Below are 25,398 nucleotides of genomic sequence, written 5' to 3' on the forward strand. Positions count from 1 at the left end.
GTCAGGTTTCTTTAAAGGTATAGCCACTGCTCGATTGACTACACTCCAGTGAATAGCCCCGTATCCACAAGAATTGGAGCAGTATAAACGGGACTCAGCAGGTTAATTTTTTAAAGAAGGGACTTGAAGTTGGGAGGGGTCAAGGTGAATCTGGGAGGAGTTAGGAAGTGGAGTGTTGGTGGGATATTAATCAAAATACATTGTTTGACATTTTGAAAAAGTAATGAGATTTGTGTGTGTGTGTGATTAGCACGAATTCTAATTGATCTTAATAATAAAAACCCGGAGACAATTATTAAGGGATGAAAGCTGAAAGATCAGAGAAGCGGAGCAGTCAGCCACTAGAGAGTTCTTACCTCTACCAATGCTCAAATCAAAAGGGCAATACTGTCTCTAGAAATCCTCAGACTTTGTCGGGAGTCCAGCCTCAAGGAGGAAATCTGCACATTCCAGGGTAGGAGCATGAGGATTAGAATTATTAAGCAAAAGGAACAGAGATATGAGAGAAATAAAAGACAGAAACACAGAACAGCTCCAGGAAGGGACATTCAGTGAATACTGAAATGACCACGTTTATTTTCCACAAGCTTATATACTTCAAAAGGGGAGGGAGGGAAGGAGGGAGGGAGGGAGAGAGAGAGAGAGAGAGAGAGACAGAGAGAGACAGAGAGAAAGGGGGGGAGAGGGAGAGGGAGAGGGAAGGACGGAGGGAGGGAGGGGAGAGGGAGAGAACAGACTTGGTTAACATGATATAAGGAGTAGACTGAGTTTCCTGCAGGCAGCCACTCCCTGGAACCTCCTGCCAATCTCCTTGAAGGAGCAAGAAAAGACTTGAATTCTCTGACTTTTTGTTAAGGTTGAGCAGATCTGCCTCTTGACTCAAAATACTGATTAGCCACATCCTAGGTCAGGATCTCTTATTTGTAGCCACACCTCTTGTCAACAACTTTGAGAGAGCAAGAATAAGCTCAAACTCTGTCAAGGTGGAACAGGACTCACATCTCTTTCTCTGAAACCTCAGACTGCCTCTGAGCTCCTGTCTCCTCCTGCCTTATATTCATTCCTTTCTCTGACCAGCCATACCACTCCTGTCTCCACCTCCCTAGAGCTAGGATGAAAGGTATGTGAACCCAACTACTGGGATTACCTTTGTATGAGCTCAGCTTCTTTTTTAGACAAATTCAATCTTGTGTAGCCCAGGGTGGCCTTGAATTTACAGAGATCTGTCTGCCTTTGTCTCCTGAGTGTTGGGATTAAAGGTGTGTGCCAGCCACCACTGCCTGACCTCTAGTGGCTTAGCTCTGTACTCTGATCTTCAGGCAAACTTTGTTAGATTACAAACAAAATATTACTACAGTGATTAAGGCCTTGATACACATGTGCACACCTGTTCACATGAACCTACACACATACATGCATACACGCTAAATGAAAATTCAAAAGTCAGTGCTCCCAGAACTTAGATGTTATCCATGCAAATGTCTGAGCTGAAACTTGAAGCATACAAAAGAGCCGGCTAGGAAGATGATCTGAGAGAAGCCAGAGGCAGTTCATACTTCTCTTGCTTCAAAAGCAAAATAAAAAAAATCTTGAAATGCTTGAGGGGAAACAAGATGGCTAAAGCCAGAAGAAGGGGGGTGGGGAGGGTGACAGTCATAGAAACATGGAGCAGGAAGAAGGAATCGGGACTAGAAGTTGTATTCTAAGGATTAGAAGTTGTATTCTAAGAGTTATGGGAAGCCACTGGAAACTAAAGCGAGAATGGTAAGTTATGCTGTTATTTGTGTGGGTATTTGCTGTGCACTCAGTGCCAGAAAAGGGGGGGGAGGGGATCAGATCCCCTGGAATAGGAGTTGCAGATAATGGTGAACCACCTTGTGGGTTCTGAGACTTGAACCTGGGTCTTCTGGAAGAGCAGCCAGCGCTCTTCACGGCAGAGCCGGGCATCTCTCTGGCTATCACCATCTGATTTCTAAGTTCAAAAGATCATTCTTGCCAGTCTGTACAAAGTAGAAGCAGAGGACTTGGTTAGAAAGTTACTGGTTAGGTGGGCGGGAAAAGACGGTGGCTCTTCTAGGTTCATGTCTGTTGCCGTGACAAATGTCTCGACATGAAGCTACATGGGAGAGGAAGGCGTATATTTGGTTTTCCAGGTTATGGCCCATTTGCAAGGAAGTTAAGGCATGAGCTTAAATCATCTCATCCACAGCCGAGTGGAGGAAATAAACACAGGGATCCTTGATTGCTTGCTCTCCTTTGCTTGATTCAATTTTTTATACAGTTCAGGTCCCGGCCTAGGGAATGGTGACGACCACGGTGGGCCGGGTCTGTCTTTCTACACCAACTAGCAGTTGAGACGATCCCCCACAGACATGGTCACAGAACTGACCTGATCCAGACAATCCCTTAGTAACACTGGGCATCTGTTTGCCAACACTAGGACTCCAACACAGCGTCCGTTGTGCCACCAAGGAGAAGAAACCTACGGAAGTTTAACCGGGAGAGCTGCCAAGCTGGATATTGATGGCACACGTCGCCCCTAAAGGTATTGTCAGAGCAGTTCAGAGAGGCTATGACCAGTATTACAGGGACATGGAGCATGACCGAGCTTAGCATGGTGTTGGCAGCCTACATGCCCCTCAATCCCTGTACTGCTTATGAGGAACTCAGACATGAGGGACAGTACAGATACCACTGCGGAGGGGGTCAGTGTGGGGCGCTTACGGCTGCCTGTGTAGCTCCCGTCTGTGAAACATTCAGTAAAAGCTGAATCTTTCTGCACCCCAAGAGAGCTAACGCTGTTGGCAGTTTAAAAACCCAACCGTCCCAGTGGCCTCCACGGCAAAGTCGGGATGGTGGAAGTGAAAAGTGGTCGAGCAACAAATTGTGTGGCTGAATCTGATGGAACTTATTCGCGTGTTCGTAGTGAAATGGAGGGGGGAATGAGGATTCTTAGGGACTTGGGCTTCAAGATTCTAGGTTAGAGAGTAGTGACGTCTATCGAGACAGGGGAAATGGAAAGACAAAATCATGTTAGGCTTTTTACCTTTCAAGGACCTTTCAAAATGTGTGCCGAGCAAGCAGTGAAATAGGTGAATCTGGAGTACCTGTGGGGTATCTGGATGTGAGGTGTGCATGTGCAAATTAACATCTCATAGAAGGCATTGAGAGCCACGAGAAAGGGAGGCCACCTCTCTAGATAAAGAAGAGGGACTAGGCAAAGTATCTACTGATCGGGTGAAACAAAGGATCTAGGGAAACGCTTGGTTAGTAAATGGGGGGGGGTAGGGTTGGGTGGGGGGCTCCGCAAAGGTGGAGAGCGTCTTAAGAAATGGCCGATTTTATTGAAGGCTGTGAGGAGGAGCTCTGGTGCTATTTTTGAGTAAACTGCTTCACCCACTTACAATCAATTTCCTCGTCTTAAATGTGTACAAAAATACTGCTGTACTTACACAGTGTTGGGAGTATTAAAAAACGTAAGGTATATGATGTCCTATGTGACGGGCATAAGTGATAAATGGCAGTTATTATTACTCTATTGCTGTTGAGCTCTGAAATCAATAAGGTGGTATGTAAATATATCAGGGGAAATGTATATACATTTACAGGAGACGTACTGAAAAGCAGATCTAATTTTATCACATCTTGCAAATCATTCTTTAATGTTCCTTTGAGTCTTTGTTTCTTTTTAGCTCTCTGGAGTCAGGGCTTAAGATACGAGAATTCCTTCCTCTCCGGATAGTCAAAAGTTGCTATGACAACTGGCTGGAAATGAAAGCCCTCTATTTTATTTATCTGAGGATGACGTGTTTCAGGTGAGGCAAACACAATTGTCATAGATGTTGCCTTTAGAAGAGCACATGCAGGGGTCATGCTTCTTCCCATCTTGCTAGTATTCCTTTGTTTATACACATGCCTTTGTATTGTGTGTGTGTGTGTGTGTGTGTGTGTGTGTGTGTGTGTGTGTATGTAGACAAAGTTTTACCCTTTATTTCTGACTGGCCCTGAACCTAGGATCCTATTGCTTCACTTTTCAAAGTGGTGGAAATACAGGTGTGTGCCACCATACCTGATTTCTTTCATGCTTTTAATAATTATTGAGGTCTCTGATTATAGAGTCTGTGTCTTAAAATTTTTATTATAAACTAAAACTTAACTAGTAAAAGTTAACAAAAAGCTGGACAGTGGTGGCACACACCTTTAATCCCAGCATTTGGGAGGTAGTAGAGACAGTCAGATCTCTGAGATCAAAGCCAGCCTGGTCTACAGAGTGAGTTCTAGGACATCCAGAGCTAGACAGAGACCCTGTCTCAAAGAAACAAAACAAACAAAAGTTAACAAAAATATTAATTCACTTTAAAGAGCTAGTTCTAGGACAGGTTCCAAAGCTACAGAGAACCCCTGTCTCGAAAAAAACAAAGCAAAACAAAATATTACTTTTGCTACATGTTAACTTATAAAAACTATCTGTCAAAAATATGAGTGACATTCACTTTTTTTCAACTCTGTTTTTCAGTCATTCAGTGTTTCAATATTTCATTTAGAAATTATCTAGTAACAAAGATGGACAGCTGCTGTTTTACAGGCATAATACGAAATAAACTATTTCCTTAATAGTTGCTTTGATAGCATGTATGTGATAAATAGCCCGCCTGAAAATACATAGGTGTTTTTCCTGTTGTGCTTGCTACATATCAAGTAATGTGCACTGCCTGCCATTTAAACAACTGTTTTTAGGTTGCATTTATAAATCTATGACTAATGCTCAAGACAGCAATCTATTGGCATAAAATGTAAGTATTTAGAAGCCCCCACCCACCCACCCACCCACAGCAAAAGGACATTTTATAAGAGTTTAAGAGAAAAGCAACAGGGCAAGCAAACTGTAAATCTTGTCAGTTGCTAGGGGGAGGAGGATAGAGAAGAGGAAGAAAAGGATATTTTTCGAGTTAGGGTCCAAGAAAACAAGCATGCTCAGCAATGGAAGTCAGCAAGCCACTGCATGGTAGGTGATTCTAAGAGAAAGACTATCCAGTATTGGGACAAGCATACTTTGAATTAAAATGGGCGGGCTGGCAGTGAAGGTCTCCAAAGGAACTGTATCCTAATATCTGTATTAATAGAAAACAGTTGAATGCTTGTATCTGATTCTGTGCTCAGTCTATTTTGGTATGTTCTGGTTAAAGTACAAAGTGAATGTGGCTCCTGACACGTATGTAATTGGAAAAGGGTGAATATTTTAACATCTGTTGGGACTGTTCTCTGAGCCAAGCGACCACCAGCTTGGGGAGTTTGGTTGGTTCCCCAGAGTGAACTTTGTCAGAATCTTGGCTTAGTTTATCTTTGGGACCTTATAAGGGATAGATGTTGCTTTTGTCTTCAGGTGGGAAGGAATTTTAGCAACAAAGTCTTCTCAGGGAACCAGAGAGTCGTCTTTATACTACTCTTGCTAGGGGTAGATTTTAAGGGAGTTTTGTCCCAGTGTGGAATCGGAAACTGTGCCACACTGTTACATTAGCATCTGTTTATGTAGCTTGCCCTTTGGATAGTTGTCATCCATGCATGACATTGTAACCTTACCGATTGTTTACAGATCCTCCAACAGCCCGACATATATCACTGCATCAGAAAGTACCTACCAGTGGGCTGGGTATGGAGCTCTGAGGTAGAATGCTGGTCTCAGATGCATAAAACCTCGAGTCCCATCCCAGCACCACAAACAAACAATGGCTACATTCACAACTATTAGTACTTACTTCACTACAAAAAAACCCTTTAAATATTGGTATGTAGTTAAGCTCATGATGGTTGATAAGAGTTCCCCCAAAATTCTAGTTTCCATCTGAAAACTCAAATTTTGTCATTGGGAATAAATACCAGCTGTTTTCTTTGAAGTGGTTATTTTTCAGGAAATAATTACCAATACCCCAGACCAAGCAACCGCTGCTTGCCAGCACCCGTTCAGGTGAAACTAGGGTTCTGGTGGTTAGTCCGCCAGCTCAGTTACACAGAGGCTTTCCTTCTAGTCCACTGTTACACTTCTGTCTGTGCACAGCTGAGTGGTGTTTGCAGCCGGCCAGTGGTGGCGCAGGCCTTAATCCCAGCACTTGGAAGGCAAAGGCAGGCAGATCTATGTGAGTTCCAGGCTAGCCTAGTTTATAGAGCAAGTTTCAGGACAGGCTCCAAAACTATGGCTCAAAAAAAAAAAAAAAAAAAAAAAAGAAAAGAAAAAAGAAATGATGTTTGCTTTTAAAGAGCATCAGCACCAGTCAGGAGTGACTTAAGGATGTAAACTATTGTGTCCCATTCCAGGCCTCCCAAAAAATGCAGGGTAAGGTCCCTGATGGTTTATGAGCGTCTAAGTCAGTGGTTCTCAACCTTTGGGTCATGACCCCTTTCACAGGGGGTGCATATCAGATATCCTTCATATCAGATATTTACATTATGATTCATAACAGTAGCAGAATTAGTTATGAAGTAGCAACAAAATAGTTTTTTGGTTGGGGGTCACCACAGCCTAAGGAAAACTGTATTGAAGGGTCACAGCGTTAGGAAGCTTGAGAACCACACTGCTCAAGGAGATGGATTCTGAAGACTGGAGAGCAGAGTTTCCGATTTCTAGCAGTGGCTTCTGTCTTTCCTGCAGAGTCACCTCTCACTAGAACTCTTTGGTTTAGTCACAGGCTCTAAGGGACCCTGTTGTGAGCTCCATTTTGGCCAGGTATGTGCCAGGGGTCCTTGAATGGAGGCCCTGAGGAGCCATTGCTTGAAGCTGAGAGTGAGAAGCCTGGATTGCACTGGAGACACCAAGGTGTCAGAGATGCCAGCATCAGCATGACTACTAGAAATGAAAATCCGTAGTTTCATCCCAGACCCTCACACAGAATCTCTGAGAGGAGGCCCAGGAATTTGTGTTTTAATCTTTGGAATTGTAGATCTGAGAACTACTAATACATAACATCTTCAGCCCAGATTGAGGCAAATTTTCTTTTTCTTCTTTCTTCTTTCTTTCTTTCTGTCTTTCTTTCTTATTTCTTCTTTTTCTTTATTTTTCTTTATGTCTTTCTAGTCTCTATCATCTCTCTCTATTTCTTTCTTTCTCCTTCCCTCATTCCGTTCCTTCCTTCCTCCTTCCTTCCTTCCTTTCCTTTCTCTTTTCTTTCTCTCTCCCTCCCCCCCCCCCGGTCTTTTTCTTTCTTTGACAGGATTTCTCTGTAGCTTTGGAGCCAATCTTGGAAAGCACTCTGTAGACCAGGCTGGCCTCGAGCTCACAGCGATTCCCTTCTCTGCCTCCCAAGTCCTGGGATCAAAGGCATGCAAGGCAGATATTGGTATACCTGAGTCATGAGTCCCCCAGAGACCACCAGCAGCCTGAGTTCTGACGCAGCGGTTGGATCAGAGAGCCCTGGAGGCTCAAGCAATGTGAGGGTTTTTAAGGAGTAAAGGATTGGGGCGAGGGCAGGGGGATTCTGGGTTCAGATGGGGTCGAACTGCTGATGGGGGCAGGAGTGGGGCAGCCACAGTCTTGTCAAACAAGGATTGGTACTGACGTTGCTGCAAGGAAACTGGCAACCTCTATGTAAGTTATGTAAGCTGTTCTTAATGTTCTGGAGCATCTAGTACTGTCTGTCTCAGTCCTGATTGGTCCCCCACAGGGTACAATTTGTTTTTTTTTTTCCTGGTTATGATAAGGGTGAGGCCCAGTCCCAGTATTGTTAGCCTGCAGCCTTTTATGGCTGCACTGATATCAAGACTCCTCCATATCAAGTGGCATCTAGATATATTTCAAAAAATTTAACCACATATCACAATGTCCTGTGAGGACAGTTTGTAATTCCTTAATGTCAAATATTGAGTTTCTTTTTTTTTTTTTTTTTTAGGTATTTTTAATGTTGCAGATCAAATCCATAATCTCACACACGTTGTTTGCAATTTTTAAAATAGTTGATTTGATTTGGTTTCTATAGGGTTTGCATATTACATTAGGTTGATTTTTCTTCCTTGGAGAACAGACTAAGCCAGGCCATGATGGTACACACCTTTAATCCCAGCACTTGGGAGGCAGAGGCAGATAGATCTCTGAGTTAGAGGCCAGTCTGGTTACCAGAGCTAGTTCCAGGATAGCCAGGGTTGTCACAGAGAAACTGTCTTGAAAAAACGAGAGAGCGCGTAAGCAGACTTTAAAACCAGGCTGTTTTACCTGGAAGCTATCCATTTTGGCTTGATATGTTTTGTTTTTGATATACAATTATCACTTTAAAACAAATCTCCTGCCATTGATATTCTTGAGAAACTGGACCGCTTGTCAATTTCCCACATTCAGGATTTGTTAATTTGTGACCCCATGTATCATTTTGTCATTCTCCGCCTTATGTTGATTGTGTCTGTTAAATCAAGAGCCTTGATCTATGGATTTAATGGGGAGGAAGCAAGAGTATTTCACAAAGAGACCTATGGCCTTCTTATCACAGCAAAAGTCTTTTTTTTTTTTTTTTGGTTTTTCGAGACAGGGTTTCTCTGCAGCTTTAGAGCCTGTCCTGGAGCTAGCTCTTGTAGACCAGGCTGAGCAAAAGTCATTTTTATGTCTCTTTTTGTATGTGTTGTTTTGTTGTTTCTTGTTAATGTTGATTGGTAGTTTCAAGTGTTTGATGGTATAATCATCCTGTATGAACCTTCTCATTAGCCCTTGGTGGTCAGAGGCAATGAAGTGAGGAAAGAGGTATATAAATGGAGGTGTGAGAGAAAATACAAGGGGTAAAGACTTTTTTTATTATATTGTAATCAAATATAATGGGTCCACATATTGTTAAGTGCACGCCAAAATAAGCATAGTCAATATATAAAAAAGGAGTAGAGTAAGATTACTTGCAATGGACAAGAGAGAGCACAGGTGTTCTTCCCAAACAAAGCTCTTCTGACAAAGACAGCATGGGAATTTTATTCAGAGAGCCTATACAAACTCATGTAAGGGGTGGTCCAATACTAGGCATGCTCAGTTAAGGAGTGCATTCCTGAGCAAGCTCAGTGAAATCTCCTAATTTACAAAGAAGATACAGTAGACACATTCTGAAGCATGGTGAGCTCAAACCGATCATCTGACATGCCCCAAGGAATGCTCTGCGTATGCCACAAAGTTTCAGTGGCGAGAAAACAAAGGATGCCCCAAAGGTGCATTCACATATAGGATTTTGTCCCTAAAGGTGCCTGTCTTGCTTAGTGGCTAATGATATAATTCACTGTGACTAGAACATTCATCGTGAAGAGAAACAGAAAAATTGAACAAAGGATTCTATCAGTTGGTGATAGAAAGGATTCTATCAGTTGGTGGCAAGCTTTTGCCATGGCCTACTCTAGAACTGTCTAGAACTACAACAACACATGAGCAGCCATGTTCTCACAGGAGGCTACCCACGAGCCACAGCAAATTCCCAGTTACAAAAGCCAACCCATACCTCTCTCTCTCTGAAGAACCTGCAGGCGACAGAACTACACTGTGTGCCCAATATGGTAGTATCACTTGAGACCGATCAGACACCTGGTAGCAGGTCAATAACATGGACTTTTCCAATTTTGGAGTGGCTAGTGATCCATCCTGACAGGGATGAGGACTTATTCTGGGCCTTAGCCTATATTATTGCTACCCAGGGCCTTAAAGATCTAATTTAATTGAGCATCCAAAGAAGGATAAGTAAAAAGATAATATGTGAACTCCTGACAAGGGAATCAACAGGCCCATCCAGTCTGATAGAATACCAGGCAACCCACTGAAGGTGTTAGGGATGAGGAGAGATGTCTCCTCCCACATTCCCTCCAATGTCAAGTGCAGCAGCAGGCTCAGTTCCTGTGTTCCTCAAGGAAAGAGATTGACATTAGAGCACAAGTAGAGTTAACAAGCTGCCAGGGTTTACTTCAGCAGGTGAGAAGGCAAAGAGGGGAGGGTGGTCTAAGCCACCTGTCAGTGGCAAAAGGATACCTCCAGCATCTGGACTTTGTCCACCAGTTTTCCTTCCCTTGTCCATCCTTGGCAGAGTACGAGAAGGTGTCCTTTCTAAAGCAAGTAGCTTTCCTAGAAGCCATTACCCACAATTCAGTCTGTTACAATTAGATGCATGCTTATCTATGATGGTGTATATAGTGTGTATACAAAGTGTAGATGTTTACTAAGGAAAGGGCAATGATGTCTCGCACATGCTCCTGCAAGGGTGGAGGTGGGGCTCCTGGGGCCAGCTGAAACATCTAGAGCCAGGTTTTATTCTTCCCAGAGTTCTGTACTTTCTCTTCCCTGGGCAAGTTGGCTACTTCATACCCAGTTGCAAACCTTCTTCTTTACCTTCCTCAGTGCTCCTGACCTTGCTGTTCAACCCTACAATTCATCGACCCTAACATTCGTTTCCAATGTAACAATGGTTTAGCTGAAGTGCCAGCTGTTCCTATAACCCTTTACTTTGAAGGCTTCCAAATGGATGAATTTTTTGTCAGGGAACAACAAGAGTCCCATTAGACTGTAAGTTATGGCTACTGTTTGGGCATTTTGAACTCTGGGAACAGTTATGAGCAGGTAAGGATTTCCTATCTTGGCAGTGGTAACTGAGCTAGATCAATAAGAGATCAAAATGCTACAAGGCAGAGAAAAACACATAGATGATCAATTTGGGAACATTTTGATTCCAAATTGTAACCATGGGAGGACATATGCAGCAATTCCAGAATGAGATGTAAATAGTTACCAGCACACATTTTCCATCAGGAATAAGGATCTGGGTCATACAAGGTAAGCCCTTAGGCTTATTCAAAGCACAACTAAAGGGAAATCGAATCTGACAGACAATGGAGTGGAATGATGAGCAGCACTTGCAGCCCGAAGCCCACTGAGTGACAGGAACTGCAGTTTGCCTTCATAAAAGACATTCTCAAGAGGATAGACCCATGGGGATCATGGAGGAGCAGCGTCCCCCACATGGTGGTTTAAGAGCGCCCTCGCTCAAATGACACTAATGAAAAGCAGGACTGAAAAGACCATGAAGACAAGAGATACAGATACAAATGCTTGCGAAGATACAGCAGGAACTGATATGCATGAAGATAAAGTAGATGACAAAGATAAAAGCCCTGAATAGGAATTCTGGATAAATTGTTTCCAGAAGGGTTAGAGCAATGACTCAGCCAGTGAAGTGCTCAGCTGCTATGACGACAGCCCCAGTACTGAGAGTCTCACTGGCCAGCCAGCCCATCTGAGCTGATAAATTACAGGTGCAGTGAGAGCCCTTGCTCCAAACATAAGCTGAAGAACTGATGAATGGAAATGCCCAAAGTCAATCTCTGTCCTCCACACCCATGTGCACATATGTGCAGACATACACACATGAGCAGGTACATGTAAGTATTTCCAGTAGAAACTAATAATGGCATGGTTCATGTACAAAGATCAAGACACAAAATAAAAACAATACTGAAAATTCCATAAAAGCCGGCAGTGCTGAGAAGCAGCTACTGCGCAATAGCAAACTAGGAAAGCATTTCTTAATGCTAATGTAAACTTTCCTACCATAAAAATCTGAAAAATTCTGCCAAAAAACAAAACAGACCCAACCAACCAAACACACACACACACACACACACACACACACACGCCCACACGCCCACACGCCCACACGCCCCTCAGCAGAGAGTTTAAGATGATCCACTAAAACTATGCTAGCTGTGATGGTAAAAATCACACTGACAATGAAATGTGACCCCAAAGCCTGGATAGGAAAACCTAGGGGTGGTTGATGGCAGGCTCCCGAGTCTGGAGGCTGAGACACTCCTCTGAGTTCTAATGTGTCTCCCCTGCTTACTATAGACAAAACTTAAAAGATGTGCTGACATTTCCCCCACAAGTTTCCAAGTGATTTCTGAGGTCAAAACAAGAAAAATCTTGTAAGTCAGTCAGAAATGTGAACACTGGTGCAGGCTGGAAAGTTCCCCCATCTTGTTTTGCAGGCTGGAACTGAACTCCTGAATTTTGATCTCCCAAAATTTCTTATTCTGTATCCAACATCCTGGTTGAAAAGAAAAAAAAAATAAAAGGGAAAAACATCAAAACAGTTACCTTGGCATATACAAACTATTTTAGTATTATTTACAGTACACACACAGAGAGAGAGAAAGAGAGAGAGAGAGACAGACACACAGACAGACACATAGAGAGAGGGAGGGAGGGAGAGAGAGAGAGAGAGAGAGAGAGAGAGAGAGAGAGAGAGAGAGAGAGAACTGAGGACTATAGTTAGCCAACAGTATTCCAAGTGTTGTATCTTGGGGATTCATCATTTAAGCTACGAGCTATAAACTTCCCTGGATTTTCCCCCACCAATGGCTGAGCACAGCCATGTCTGTTCAAAACTGGGACCTCTCAAGTTATTTCCTGCACTTTGGAGTCTTATTGCCATGGCCAAGACTTTCTTGGAGCTCTATTGCAGAGCCTACACCAGTCTTGAAGGCTCTCTTGGTCTACTTTCTCCCTTGAATTTTAAACCCCATTTCCTTTAATCAATGCCTACTTCTATCTTGCTTACTTCTCTCAGACTAAGTTTTGTACTGCAGGATGCCCAGTATTCCTGGAGCCTCTTAAATTGCTATCACATTAGCCCCTAATCTTTAGGCAATATCTAGTTTATAAAACACTTCTTTTGAGAGCAACTCAGAGTATGATTATTAAGATCACAGAATTTTACTTATAAATTAAAAAATGAGAGAAGCTTGATCACTTCTTTTTTCCTTATTCTCAGTTATTTTTCTATTTCTATTCTCTTCTAGCCTAATTCCTCACTCTCAATTGAAATGAATAACTTTATAAGTTATATGAGGTTGTAAGTATCAAAGAGGCTGTACAGCTTCAGAATTCAGAGAAAAAGATTAGAAAGCAATCATCTTCTCAATGGTAAACATGGAAAAAATCAGCACATAGTGGATGGAGACATTTATATAAATAACCTACCTTTTGAACTCTTTGTGAGTATAATGTTTTGAGGCACAATGTTCTCCACGTTTAGTCCAGGAAGACGCTCTTTGCAAATGGAGGTGCTGTGAAATAACCAACAGGAGGCAGTGTCATCTATAAAAGTGAGGAACTGGAGTTAGACATTTCTCTCCTGCCCGCAAGTTCCCAAATAACCAATAGAAGGCAGTGTTATCTATAAAAGTGAAGAACTGGAGTTAGACATTTCTCTCCTGCCCACAAGTTCCCAAATAACCACTCAGAGGCTTAATATTACTTATAAATGCTTGGCCCATAGCTCAGACTTATTACAAGCTAACTCTTACACTTAAATCAATCCATATTTATTTACTCTCTGCCACATGGCAGTACCTTTATTGGTATGGCACGTTCATCTCCTGCTCCCACTGTGTTTGCCTGGTGATGCCTCAGATTCTGCTCTTAAACTTTCCATCATCCTTAGTTTGATCACCCAGCCTATACTCTCTGAATGGCTACTGGTCAATCAGCGTGTTGTTATACCAATCCGAGTGACAAGTCTTTACAGTGTACAAGAGAATCATTCTACAGCAAAGAACTTTGGCATATAGTTGTTTGATGGGTATGTAAAAGTAATTAATTTTTTTAAACCATGGTAAACATGATTATCTACTCTTTCAGAGAACTTACTATTTGGAGTATGCCTCTTTAGGGAGAACATTACTCTCCAAGGGGACAAAAATTGGGTTTGGGACAAGCCTTTTAGATATTACCATGATTTTTGGTCTTCCAAGGAGCCCCAGTGCAGAAACAGATATTCAATTTGTTTTAGGTTTTCATGGTCAGGTGCCGTGAAAAACAGGGGCGTGTGTTAGGGATAGTTCCTAAAATGCCTCCTGAGCATCAATTATGAAAACAGAGACATCTGGTCTAGAGGAGAAAAAGAAGAAAAGGAGAGAAGATGGATAAGGACCTAAGGGAAAGTATAATTACTAAAGAGTGTGGGGCTGGAGAGATGGCTCAGCTGTTAAAGGCTAGGCTTACAACCAAAACTATAAGAGGATGTGGGAAAGAGAAGCTAACAGATGAAGGAAAAATGTGTGTAGATTTTAAGACAAGTATCATCTCATTTCCCACTAAGCTATAGAAAACAGAACGTCCCCCGCCCTTGACATTCCATAAAACAAGCTATTCCTCGTGTATTATTTCTGTCCCTGGCAACAAACTATGAAATATGGAAAGTAAAAAGTAATACCGCAAGGCCTGCTCTCTGTTAAAAGACTTCTTATATCCCACAGCATTCTATGTTTTGTTCAAACACTCCAAATGTCCTCCCCTTTTCTTATTTAGAATTTGAACTTGTAAAAAAGATTTCCTTATTAGGTTTCTCAAGTCCTATTATTTCATGAATTAGTAACGTTGGTTGATAATACCAAAGCCTCTAATTTTATAGCATTTACCCCCATTGCTCTTCCATAATAGACTAGCTCGTTTATTATTGTTTGGGTACTTATTTTTTTTTCTGCAGTGTGAATGCATTTCTCAATGTTATAGAGTGTTGTTCACCCGGTATTGGTTTCCAGATGCTTTATGTTTAAGAAAATTTACAGATGGTCAAACTCCTTTTATAAAACATATTTTTATATAACATATATGTCTCCTGTATCCTTTAAAATTAGATTCCCCCCCCCCTTCCTCTCCTTTCTCTTTGGTTTTTTGAGATGGAATTTCTCTCTGTATAGTCTTGGCTGTCCTGGAATTAGCTCTGTAGCCCAGACTGGCCTCGAACTCAGAGATCTGTCTGCCTCTGCGACCCAAGTGCTGGGATTAAAGGCATGTGCCATCACTACCTGGTTCTGAAACCTACATTATTTATTGTTACAGTTTGGATCTTAAATGCCATCCTGAAAGTTCTTTTGGTAAACAGTGACTTCCCAGTGTGATACCATTAGGAGGTGGTAGAGCCTTTTTAATGAGTAAGGCCTACTAGGAGGACTTTATTATGGGCAGCATGCCCTTGAAGGGAATAGTGGAACCACCACCGCCACTTCTGTTTCTCTTTCACTTCTTACCCATGAGTGGTTCTCATCCTTCCTGATACTTCAATCCTTTAATATAGCTCCTCATGTTGTGGAACCACAAAATTATTTTTGTTGCTAATTCATAACTGTAATTTTGATACTGTTATTATAATTTTATTTATGTAATGTAGATATCTGTGTTTTCTGATGGTCTTAGGTGACCTCTGTGAAAGGGTCGTTTGACCCATAGGTTGAGAATCAACAAACTCTGCATTCCTTGCCATGGTGTGTTGCCTCACTAGTGGGCCCCAAAAGGCCAAATGATTATGCACAACAATCCCAAACTGCAAGATACAATAAGCTTTTTTTCTAAATTGATCATCTCAAGTTTTTGTTATAAGCTGACACACATATAATGCCTATTACAATAGAAATACTATGTAATTAAGGAATGACAAAATTTTTTGGATGTACTCAGTACATCATAATTTTTTTCTAGTTCTTAGATTCAGGGTTTCTCTGCGAAACTCTGGATGTCTTAGAACTTGTTATGGAGACCAGGCTGGCCTCTAACTCAGGGCCTTGAACTCAGCCTGTCTCTGTCTGCCGGGATTAAAGGCTTGTTCCACCACACCTGTGCTCCACCACACCTGTGTTCCACCACACCTGGCCATAATTACTTTTCGCTATCAAAAGGTCAGTGGTTGATATGACTGTGCTCATCATTTTCACCATGTGTAACATTTTTTAAATCAAAAGGACTCACATGGGTTAAATTTAACGTACGTTTGAGCATATGAATGGGTCTCATTACAGCATTTTCATATAGCTATGTGTGTGCCATTATGCTTTATTTGGACCTCTCCTTCAATGCCCATTCTCCTACTCTCCTTTTAAAATTAAAAGTGTGTGTGTGTGTGCGCGTACATGAGCATGATGTGCATGCATGGCACACATGCAAAGGTCAGAGGACAACTTGGGGGCGTCTGTTCGCTCCTTCCACTTTTAGTTGGGTTCCCAGAAGCAGATGCAGGCTTGTGCGGCAAGTGCTTTTACTGGTGAACTCATATTGCCAGCCTTCTCCTCCTCTCTTGCTGGTCTCCTTCTTCCTCCAAATAATTTCTTTTCTGTTTTCATCAGACACAATCTTTTCAAATGGATATTTTCCATCTCACAGAGTCCATGGATATTAACATATTGGTCCTTGAGGGCTGACTCATGCTTCATTTTCCTGAGAGCAGGAACACTAAGCGGTTTCCTAACTACTGGTCAAATTTCTCAGGTATCTTGATATCAGGAAGGGAGTGACCTTCCTAGCAGTAATTAGTGTTTCAATGAATCAAAAGGTGTAATTTCTATTAATTTTAAATATATAAGCTGTTGTGGCATAGTTAAAAATAAAATGCACATATCTTAGATAATCAGTTTGTGTGTTTTGAGAACTGCATTAAAAGTAACGACACAAAATATAGAATTGTTTATCATTAGATGCTTTAGACTTTTTTCTACTATGTTGCTGTGTCTTAAAGTCGCCTTGAATTTTATAAAACTTTTTCTTGGATTCCATATGAACAGAACCAAATATCATGTACTCTGATGTGCTCAGCTTCTTGTTTATAAAAAATATTTGTGAGATTTATCCATGTTGTAGTGTATAGACAAGCATGTTCCTTTTTTTAAAAAAAAATCTATTTATTATGTATACAGTATTCTCAGTATTCTGTCTGCATATATGCCTGCAGACCAGAAGAGGGCACCAGATCTCATTACAGATGGTTGTGAGCCACCACGTGGTTGCTGGGAACTGAACTCAGGGCCTTTGGAAGGACAGGCAGTGCTCTAAACAACTGAGCCATCTCTCCAGCCCAAGCATGTACCCTTTATTGCTTACTTGTAGTCTAGTGTGTGACTGTATAATTTTCATATTTTCATGTTCCTGAGATAGGTGACTACTTTTTGAATAAGGCTGTCCCAAACATGTAGTATTCTTGTGAACTTGAATTTAATTTCAGTCAAGTAACTGAGATGACTGGCTCATGCATAGGTTAGATTGCTGTTTAAACTGTGAACGTGCACTAACGAATGTTGTCCTAACACCAGTGATGTGTGAGTTCCAGCTGCTTCCATCGTCACTGTCACTGGGGCTCTACAAGACTGACTGTAGCTCCTCAGTGTGTGAAGCGGAATCCACTATACTTTAGACCTGCATTTCTCGTGACTAAAGATGAACTGAACAGTCTTCGTTTTATCAAGATACTCATAAGATTTATCCCTTAATCATTTAAAATTTTAGGTTAATTTATTCATTTTTCATTTTTTTGAGTCAGGGTCTCATTTAGTCCAGGTTGTTTTCAAAATTTCTGTGTAGCGTGGGATGATCCTGAACTTCTGATTTTCCTGCTCCCACTTCTTGTGTGCTGTGATTCCAGGAGTATGTTTCATTATGCTTGGCCCCTTAATTATTTTAAAATGTATGATATAGAAGAATGAAATGCATTCATAATGTCGCACTATAACCCATCTCCAGAGCTCTTTTTTCATTCTGAACTGATATTTTGTCTCATTAAGCAGTAACTTCTGGTTTCTACCTTCCCCCAGAGTTGGCAGCTATTATTCTGTGATTTAGGTAACTAAGTGGAAACATATTCTTCTATTTATTATCTTTTTCTGACTGGTTATGTTCTATTGCATGACTAGCTCCCATCCTCAGAGTGAGCCCATGCTGTAGCACAGGTCAGAACGTCCTTTATAACAGTAAACAGTGCTTTACTGATGAATATTACCAGGTTTCACTTATTCACCCATGCACAAACATATTTGTTTCCACGTTTTAGCTGTTTTGAATAATTTTGCTACAAACATGGACTTATCTCTGAGCTTCTGCTCTCAACTGTTTTGGGTATATACACAAGTGGAATACTAGATTATTTGGTAATTCTTAAGTTTTTGTCGAACTGTCACCCTGGTTTTCAGAGTGGTTTTAAAATCTTGCCATCAATTCACAAGAGTCTCCACATTCTCACCAAGATTTGTTACTTCCTGGGTTGTATATTAGGCGCTGATAATCATTTTAATGAATGTGCAACGGTGATTCAATTTTGATATACATTTGATTCATGATACCGAGCATCTTTTTATGTGCTTATTTGCCATCATTGGAGAAATGCCTATGCTTTCTGTACCTCTTGCCCTCTTTTCAGAATGGGTCTCATTTTGCAGTTCAGGCTGACCTCAAGATGATATTCCTTCTGCTTCCATCATTACCACTACCAGCTTTTTGTTTTGTGCTGGGAATACAGGTATATACATAGGTTTATGTGCATGCTAGGCAAGACTGCACCAGTTAGGCTACACCCCTAGTTCCAACCTTCAACTTTATTTTTATTTTAGTTTTTCACGTCTTTGTTTATGCTCATGTGTGCTTAGGTGCTTGAGGAGACGAGAAGAATTACAGGCAGTTGTTAGCTGCCTGATGTGGATACCAGGAACTGAACACTGGTCCTCTACCAGAGCACTGAACCATTTCTCCAACTTCCCAGCCTTTTAACTTCATTGTTCTCGAGTTTAGTGCTTCACATACCTGGGCATCTTATAGATACATTATTTACAAATATTTTCTCCTAATCTAGGAGTCAATTTTTACCATTGATAGTGTCTTTTATGCATGTGGACATGAGTGTATGCATACGTGTGGAGGGCAGAGAACAACCTTGGGCGTTGGTGTGCTAGTATTATATTGTTTTTATTATTATGGCTGTCATGTAATTTGAAGTCAGGCACTGTCCTTTCTCTAGCGGTTTCCCCTTCAGGATTGCTTTGACTATCTGGGGTCTTTCATATGACCATATGAAGTTTTGTGTTTTTTCCTTGCTATAGAAACTTTTGTGTTAATGCTATGCCTGATTTTAGTGGAAGCAGATTTCCCATTTCACCATTAAGTTTTCTTTTTTAAAAAATATTTATTATGTATACAATGTTCTGACTGTGTGTATGCAGGCCAGAAGAGGACACCAGACCTCATTACAGATGGCTGTGAGCCACCATGTGGTTGCTGGGAATTGAACTCAGGACCTTTGGAAGAGCAGGCAGTGCTCTTAACCGCTGAGCCATCTCTCCAGCCCTCACCATTAAGTTTTCAAAAGATGATAATCAATCTACTTGATGAAGTTCCCTTCTGTTCTTAGCTTGCTGAAACTTTCTAATGTTAATAAATTTTGAATTCTGTAAATTTTTTTTCTGTATCTATTGGGACTATGGCTTTGTTCCATTAGTATTATGCTTCATTAATATTATATTCTTATTAATATTAATCCTTGCCCTATATTAAATTTCATCATCTTTGGTTATGGTATCTAATTTCCTTTCTTTCTTTCTTTCTTTCTTTCTTTCTTTCTTTCTTTCTTCTCTTCTTCTTCTTTTTTTTGGGGGGTTTTTCGAGACAGGGTTTCTCCGTAGCTTTGGGACTGTCCCAGAACTAGCTTTTGTAGACCAGGCTGGCCTTGAACTCACAGAGATTCACCTGCCTCTGCCTCCCAAGTGCTGGGATTAAAGGCGTTTGCTACCACTGCCTGGTGGTATCTAATTTTCTATATTGTAAACTTTAATATGCTAATATTTTGAGAATTTAAAAGTCTGTGTTTATGAAGAACATTAGTCTGTGATTTTCTTATGTTCTTGACAATTTTGGCACTGAGATTACATAAAACTGGAGAGTGTTTCTTACTGTTTTGTTTTCTGAAACAGGATAGGAATGGAACTCTCCCTAAAATGTTTGATAACATTCACTAGTATAGTTATATGGACCTGGAGTTCCCTTTGCCAGGTTTTTGATTACAAATTGTTCTATATCAAGTGACTTAATCTTTTATTCCTTTTGTGTCAGCTCCTGCCTTGTCTCCAACCCCAACCCTTCCTTCCCTTGGGTCTCACACATGCTAGCAAGTATTCTGTCACTGAGTTCTATCAGCTTCATGGAGTTTTGGCAATCTAAGTTGTTTATTACTAGCATAAGTAACCCAAGTATCTCTTTAAAAGCTACATAATTCTATTAGTACTGGTAAATTTACACATGCAAAAGCAAATGATAAGAGAAAGGAAATGTGTATAGCAGAAAGATGTGCAGAAGGAGCAAAAATAATTGTGTGGCAGACAGAATTACAGGACAGTGTGAAAAATACTGTGAGGGACACAGAATACAGAAGGAGGGTGTTAGTCCAGGAAGAAAAGTTAGAATCAAGATATGCAAGTGGTAAGTTAGCTTATAGATCTACAGGTAAGTTAATCAAATTCATGACAAAAGAACGTCAAAAAAACCATCAGGATCTGGGTTCTGGGAACCAAATTTGGGTCTGTTGGAAAAGCAGGAAGTGCTCTAAACCACCGAGCTATCTCTTCAGCACAGATTTTCTACTATTTTTTGTAATGGTTTAATTTTTTTCTCTAAGTGTTCATGTACCATTTACTCTTGTGTGAGAGCTTTCCTTCCACTCGCTTTTCCTCCTAGATTTCTAACGGATGGTTTCACTGGTTGCTACTGTTGATTTCAGGATCTGGGAAAACCGTAAAACATAATTGAATCCACACAACTCCGGGTTAAGGTCATCTATAAAAATGCCCCGCAGCACTGGTTCGGCAAATTATTACTGTCAGTGTCACAGCCAGGATTTCCGGTTTCTCTATTCTGGTCGTGAATGTGTCTCCCACGTATCTATTTTACATAAACAGTATGCTTCTGATGCACCCCACCCCCATTTCAAAAAAACGCCACAGCTCTGTTGCCCTTGTACTGGGAGGTCAGAGATACAACAGAAGCTACGCTATTGACACAGGACGCCTGTTTCTCCCACGGCGCTGGAAGCCTAGTTCATTTCAGACTTTAGGTAACAAATATTGCCAAAGGTGGCACCAAGTGTCAACTTTAACAGCCTGAAGACCAGGAGCTCACTGTCACTCCCTTTGAGGAGGCGAGCCTACAGGATGACACTCGGGTAGGAGGTCCTGACCTGACTTCCCTGGTGACAAGCTGGGGGCGACTCCGCACTTGCGGGCTGAGTGCCAGAACATGAAAATCCGCCCAGCAGGTACGATGACAGGCGGCCTGCAGGGACAGAGGTGGCGGTGAGAGCACCTTCCTAGTCCTCAGAAAAAGGAGGTGTGACAAGGGCGGGAGGAGGGCAGAGCGTCCCTCAACCCACCGGGCATCGGGCTTTGAGATGAGACCGGTTCACGACACGAGTGTCCGGGGCGCGACCTGCCGTTCCTCGGGCTCGCGGGCTTTCGATGGAGCCCACAGGGGAAGTCCCAAAGCGGCGTCCTCACTTTGGCCACCGCCGCAGCCGCAGCCGCAGCCGCAGCCGCAGCAGCCGGCGCAACCGTCGCTGCGGCCAGCGTCCCTTCCCCAACGGCTCTGGCCCGGGGCGGCGCGCGGCGTTGATGACGTAGCACGGGGGCGGGACTTCCTGCTGGCGCGCCGCGGCGGCTCCGGACAAGGGCGGCTCGGCGGCGCCGAGTGGCGGACTGCCGGGCTGAGGGGGCGGCGTGTCTGCCGAGGAGGCCGGGCCGCGGAGGAGGAGCCGGGCTTGCCGCCGCCGCCCTCTCGGCCCTTCGAGTTTCCCGGGCTACCTAGGCTGTCCCCAGCTTCCTCTTCAGCCCGCGGCGAGAGCGGCTGCCAGGACCGCCCCAGGCGTGGCGGGCTGGGCCCGACATCCCAGCCGTGGGACCCCCCCCCCCACCCCTCGGCCCCAATGCCTGGGCGAGCACTTCGGAGTGGGTGGCGGTGGTCGGAGCTGTGCCGGGGTCCCCCGGGGGCGAGCGCGGCCGTGTTCCTTGGGCAAGCTGCAAGGACCGTGAGTTTGGTAAGTAACCTCTCTTTTTAGGTTTGCGGGGCAGCTGGGTGGGACCATGTAACCCTCCTCCTCCACGTCAGCCCTTGAACCCCGGTTTTGTTTCCTGGTTAAAAAAAAGGAGGAAGCGCATGTTAGGAAGGCAGGCCGTGAGAAGCGCTCGGGATGCGGTCTTTAGAAGCACGTGGAACTCGTTACGGGGCTCTTTGGTGCACTGCGGCATGCTAGCCAGCTGAGGAACTGGCTTCATGTGAAGCACCTCCAGTTTAATTGGTGGTGGAGAAGCCACGCTGTCATTTTCCTTGTTCTTTAAGACAGTTGTGGCAGTGATGTGTGCAGGTGTTGCTGACAACTATATTAAGCGTGTTTTGGGCTTGATAACTCTGGCGAATCCTTAGTCCAATTTCTGACTATTATAATAAAAGGACACTTTGGCCTTTACTTAGTGTTTTAAGTCCTTGGTCACCTAATTATCCAGCCACTTCCTTCTCAAGGATATCTAGGATAAGGATAAATTTGTTCCGAACTTTCTACTATATGACGAATTCATAATATCTCCCGACTGTTAGTATCAAGTACTAAATGAGGTCTAAAGAACTGAGTTGGTTGTTAAAGCCGTGCTTCTGTTGCCAAGCAACATCACCGTAAACAAGTCTTTCAACTAGAGCACAATTAAATGTGGCTTATTGATCGGAGTTCAGAGTTCGCTAGATTTATACTTTTAGCCTATACGTGGTAACATTTTTCATCTTTTGTATTTAGATTTGACTTCAAACTACTTTAATTAGGATTAGTAGATCGCTTTGATTTTTTTTTCGGTGTCACGTGACTCTTTGTAGCCTTGCAAATGGGTTTGAGTTTTTCTTTGGCTGTTACTTATTCCAGAGTATGCTGGGCATTTCTCTTTGAGTATTTCTTATCTAAGGCGATAAAGTATGCAGACTGTCTTTAGTAATATTCTTAAATAATAAGATAACAGTTTAGAGTTACATGCACCATTTGAGAGATTGCAAGACACAAGTTTTTAAGCCTTGGGATTACAGTAGGCTCACTCTCCACTTGTTAAACCCTTAATGATATAACTTGTAAGGTAAATTAGGTTTTTTTATTTAATTTACTTTTTAAAAGTGGTCTGTTTGGTGGGGAAAGTAATAATAACCGGTCTAGCTTTGTAAGCAAGGCTTACTTTGAATTGGCAATTTCTCCATCTCAACCTCCCTTCATTCTGGGGCTGAATGAAGACGAGGACATAACTGCTTCAAGGAATGGCTGAGGAGAAGTATCACTGTAGATATGAGGGCGAGAACAGCCAGAGGCGTCAAAGAAAGGTCCAGAGTGAACATGGCCAGCACAGCAGACCCGGCCTTGAGAGGGGAGAGCGAGAGGAAAGGGGTCCTGGAGTCTAGAGCAGAACAAGGGATTGAGGTTTTATAGGCCAGAGAAGTTGGGGGAAGGAAGGAAGGTCATGAGCTGGAGAGGTTTAGGGTAGGGAGTGGGATTTGCCAGCCAAGATGACTGAACCAGGTTCTTGCCAGTAGGAACTGAGGGAGCTTAGAGGCTGGCATAGACCTTGGTAATGCTAATGGGCACGACAACCATGGGTTAATGGAACAGCTATATGCCTCCCCTCTTTTGCCAGAGATAAGACGATTGGCCCCCCCTGGTGCACACCTTTGATCCCCAGCACTTGGGAGGCAGAGGCAGGAGGATCTCTGTGAGTTTGAGGCCAGCCGGGTCTACAGAGTGAGTTCCACGTAAATGCCAGAGTTTGGGAAAAGGAATTTCTTGGGACCTAACAGGGACCTCAGGCCTGAATGGCTGGCTTAAATGATCTTTTTGTTGTTGTTTCTACATTGTTTTTCTTTGTTGTTTTACATTGAAGTGGGGGGGGGGGGCTGGAGAGATGGCTCAGTGGTTAAGAGCATTGCCTGCTCTTCCAAAGGTCCTGAGTTCAATTCCCGGCAACCACATGGTGGCTCACAACCATCTGTAATGAGGTCTGGTGCCCTCTTCTGGCCTGCAGACATACACACAGAATATTGTATACATAAAAAATAAATATTACATTGAAGCAGGGTTTTATCCTTTAGCTGAGGCTGATCCGGAACTCACTATGTATCTCTCATTGACTTCAAACACCTGGCATATCCTTTTGGCTCAGTTTCCCCAGTTTTGGGACTGCATGTATGAGCCACCATGCCTATAAACTGACAGATGATGTCTTTAAATTCAAACTATTAGTTTGGTAGTTTGAATGTAATTGCACCCATAAGCGTGTAGGGGGTGTGGCTCTGTTGGAGTAGGCATGGCCTTGGCGGAAGTGTGTCACTGTGGGATGGCTTTGAGGTTTCCTTTTCTCAAGCTTTGTTCAGATGACATTCAGACTACTTCCTGTTGCCTGCAAGATGTGGGACACTCAGCTACTTCTCTAGCACAGTGTCTGCTTGCACACCACCCAGTCCCACCATGATGACAATGCACTGAAACTCTGAACTGTACGCTACCCCAATTAAATGTTTTCCTTTATATAAGAGTTGCTGTCTTTTCGCAGCAGTAGAAACCCTAAGACAATTAACGATAGGAATTGGAACCTCAAGATTATATACCCTTACTAAAATATGTGTAGAATTCATTATAGTTGTCTTTTCCTGTGTCCTTCAAATGCTGGTGTTGAAGTAATGAGCCATTGAGGAACTGGGCAAGGTTAAAAAACGATTCATATTGTGTGATAAATACCTTAGTGTTGGGACTGTCCTGATTCAAGAAGTGCAGAAGAGTAAATTCTTAAGAGAAAGATTAGCGATTTGTCGTATAATGTATGAGGCCCAGTGTGTACTTTTCTTACATTGTTCAACTTATGTATACTTCTGGGAATATGCTTATATCTGTATAAGAAATGTTCTACTGGGGCTGGAGAGATGGCTTAGCATGTAAGGGCAGTCTTAACTACTCTTCCAGAGGACCCAGGTTCAATTCCCAGCACCCACATGACAGCTTACAACTGTCTGTAGCTCCAATTCCAGGGATCTGATACCAATGCACACTAGAAAAAAAGTCCTACCAACTGAATTCAGAATATACTCACCTCTTGCTGTGTGTGCATGCACACATGTGGAGGCCAGCTAGAATTCACTGGTGCTGGAGTTATTGGCAGTGGTGAGCCCACCTGTGTAGGTGCTGAGATTTCTGGTCCTCTGCAAGAGCAGCACACCCTTTTAACTGCTGAGCCATTTCTCCAGTTCCTCCACACCACAACTGAGTTCTTGACTCAAAATGACTTCTTCAGAATTGTTTGTTCTTGGCTTTCTGAGCTCATATTCATTATGGAAGAGGTGCCTTATCCAAACTTGTTTTCCTCCATTATCCCTTAAACCTGCTTTCTGCTTCCAGTATCAGTCTTGTTTTCCTTCTACCTTGCCCCAGTTTCTTCCTTTAAAATAAAAATCTAAGTTACACCTTTTCTTTAAGGTTCAGTTTCACTATGACATTTGAAATTCTCTAGTATGTATTTATGAATCCTATTTATTTGATACTTGGACTTTGTGATATTATCTTTTTTCCTTCTTGACTAGATTAATCT

At 42.5% G+C, this 25,398-nt stretch overlaps 1 protein-coding gene across 7 annotated transcripts in view; it reads left to right on the forward strand.

Moving 5' to 3' along the window:
• Window positions 1-2,458: 2,458 nt before the first annotated feature.
• Window positions 2,459-25,398, forward strand: part of Cep83 (centrosomal protein 83) — a 127,860-nt gene continuing 104,920 nt past the window's right edge. For 4 of the 7 annotated variants that reach the window (XM_038314542.1, XM_038314541.1, XM_038314544.1 and 1 more), the window contains exon 1: window positions 21,575-21,830. The gene's annotated coding sequence lies outside the window, so the exon portion shown is untranslated. Of the gene's footprint in view, window positions 2,546-3,692; window positions 3,816-20,797; window positions 21,057-21,573; window positions 21,831-25,398 lie in introns of those variants that run through there. The other 3 variants (XM_038314546.1, XM_038314545.1, XM_038314547.1) reach the window with 3 other exon arrangements.

This window comes from Arvicola amphibius, chromosome 17, assembly GCF_903992535.2.
Source record: "Arvicola amphibius chromosome 17, mArvAmp1.2, whole genome shotgun sequence".
Classification (NCBI taxonomy): domain Eukaryota; kingdom Metazoa; phylum Chordata; class Mammalia; order Rodentia; family Cricetidae; genus Arvicola; species Arvicola amphibius.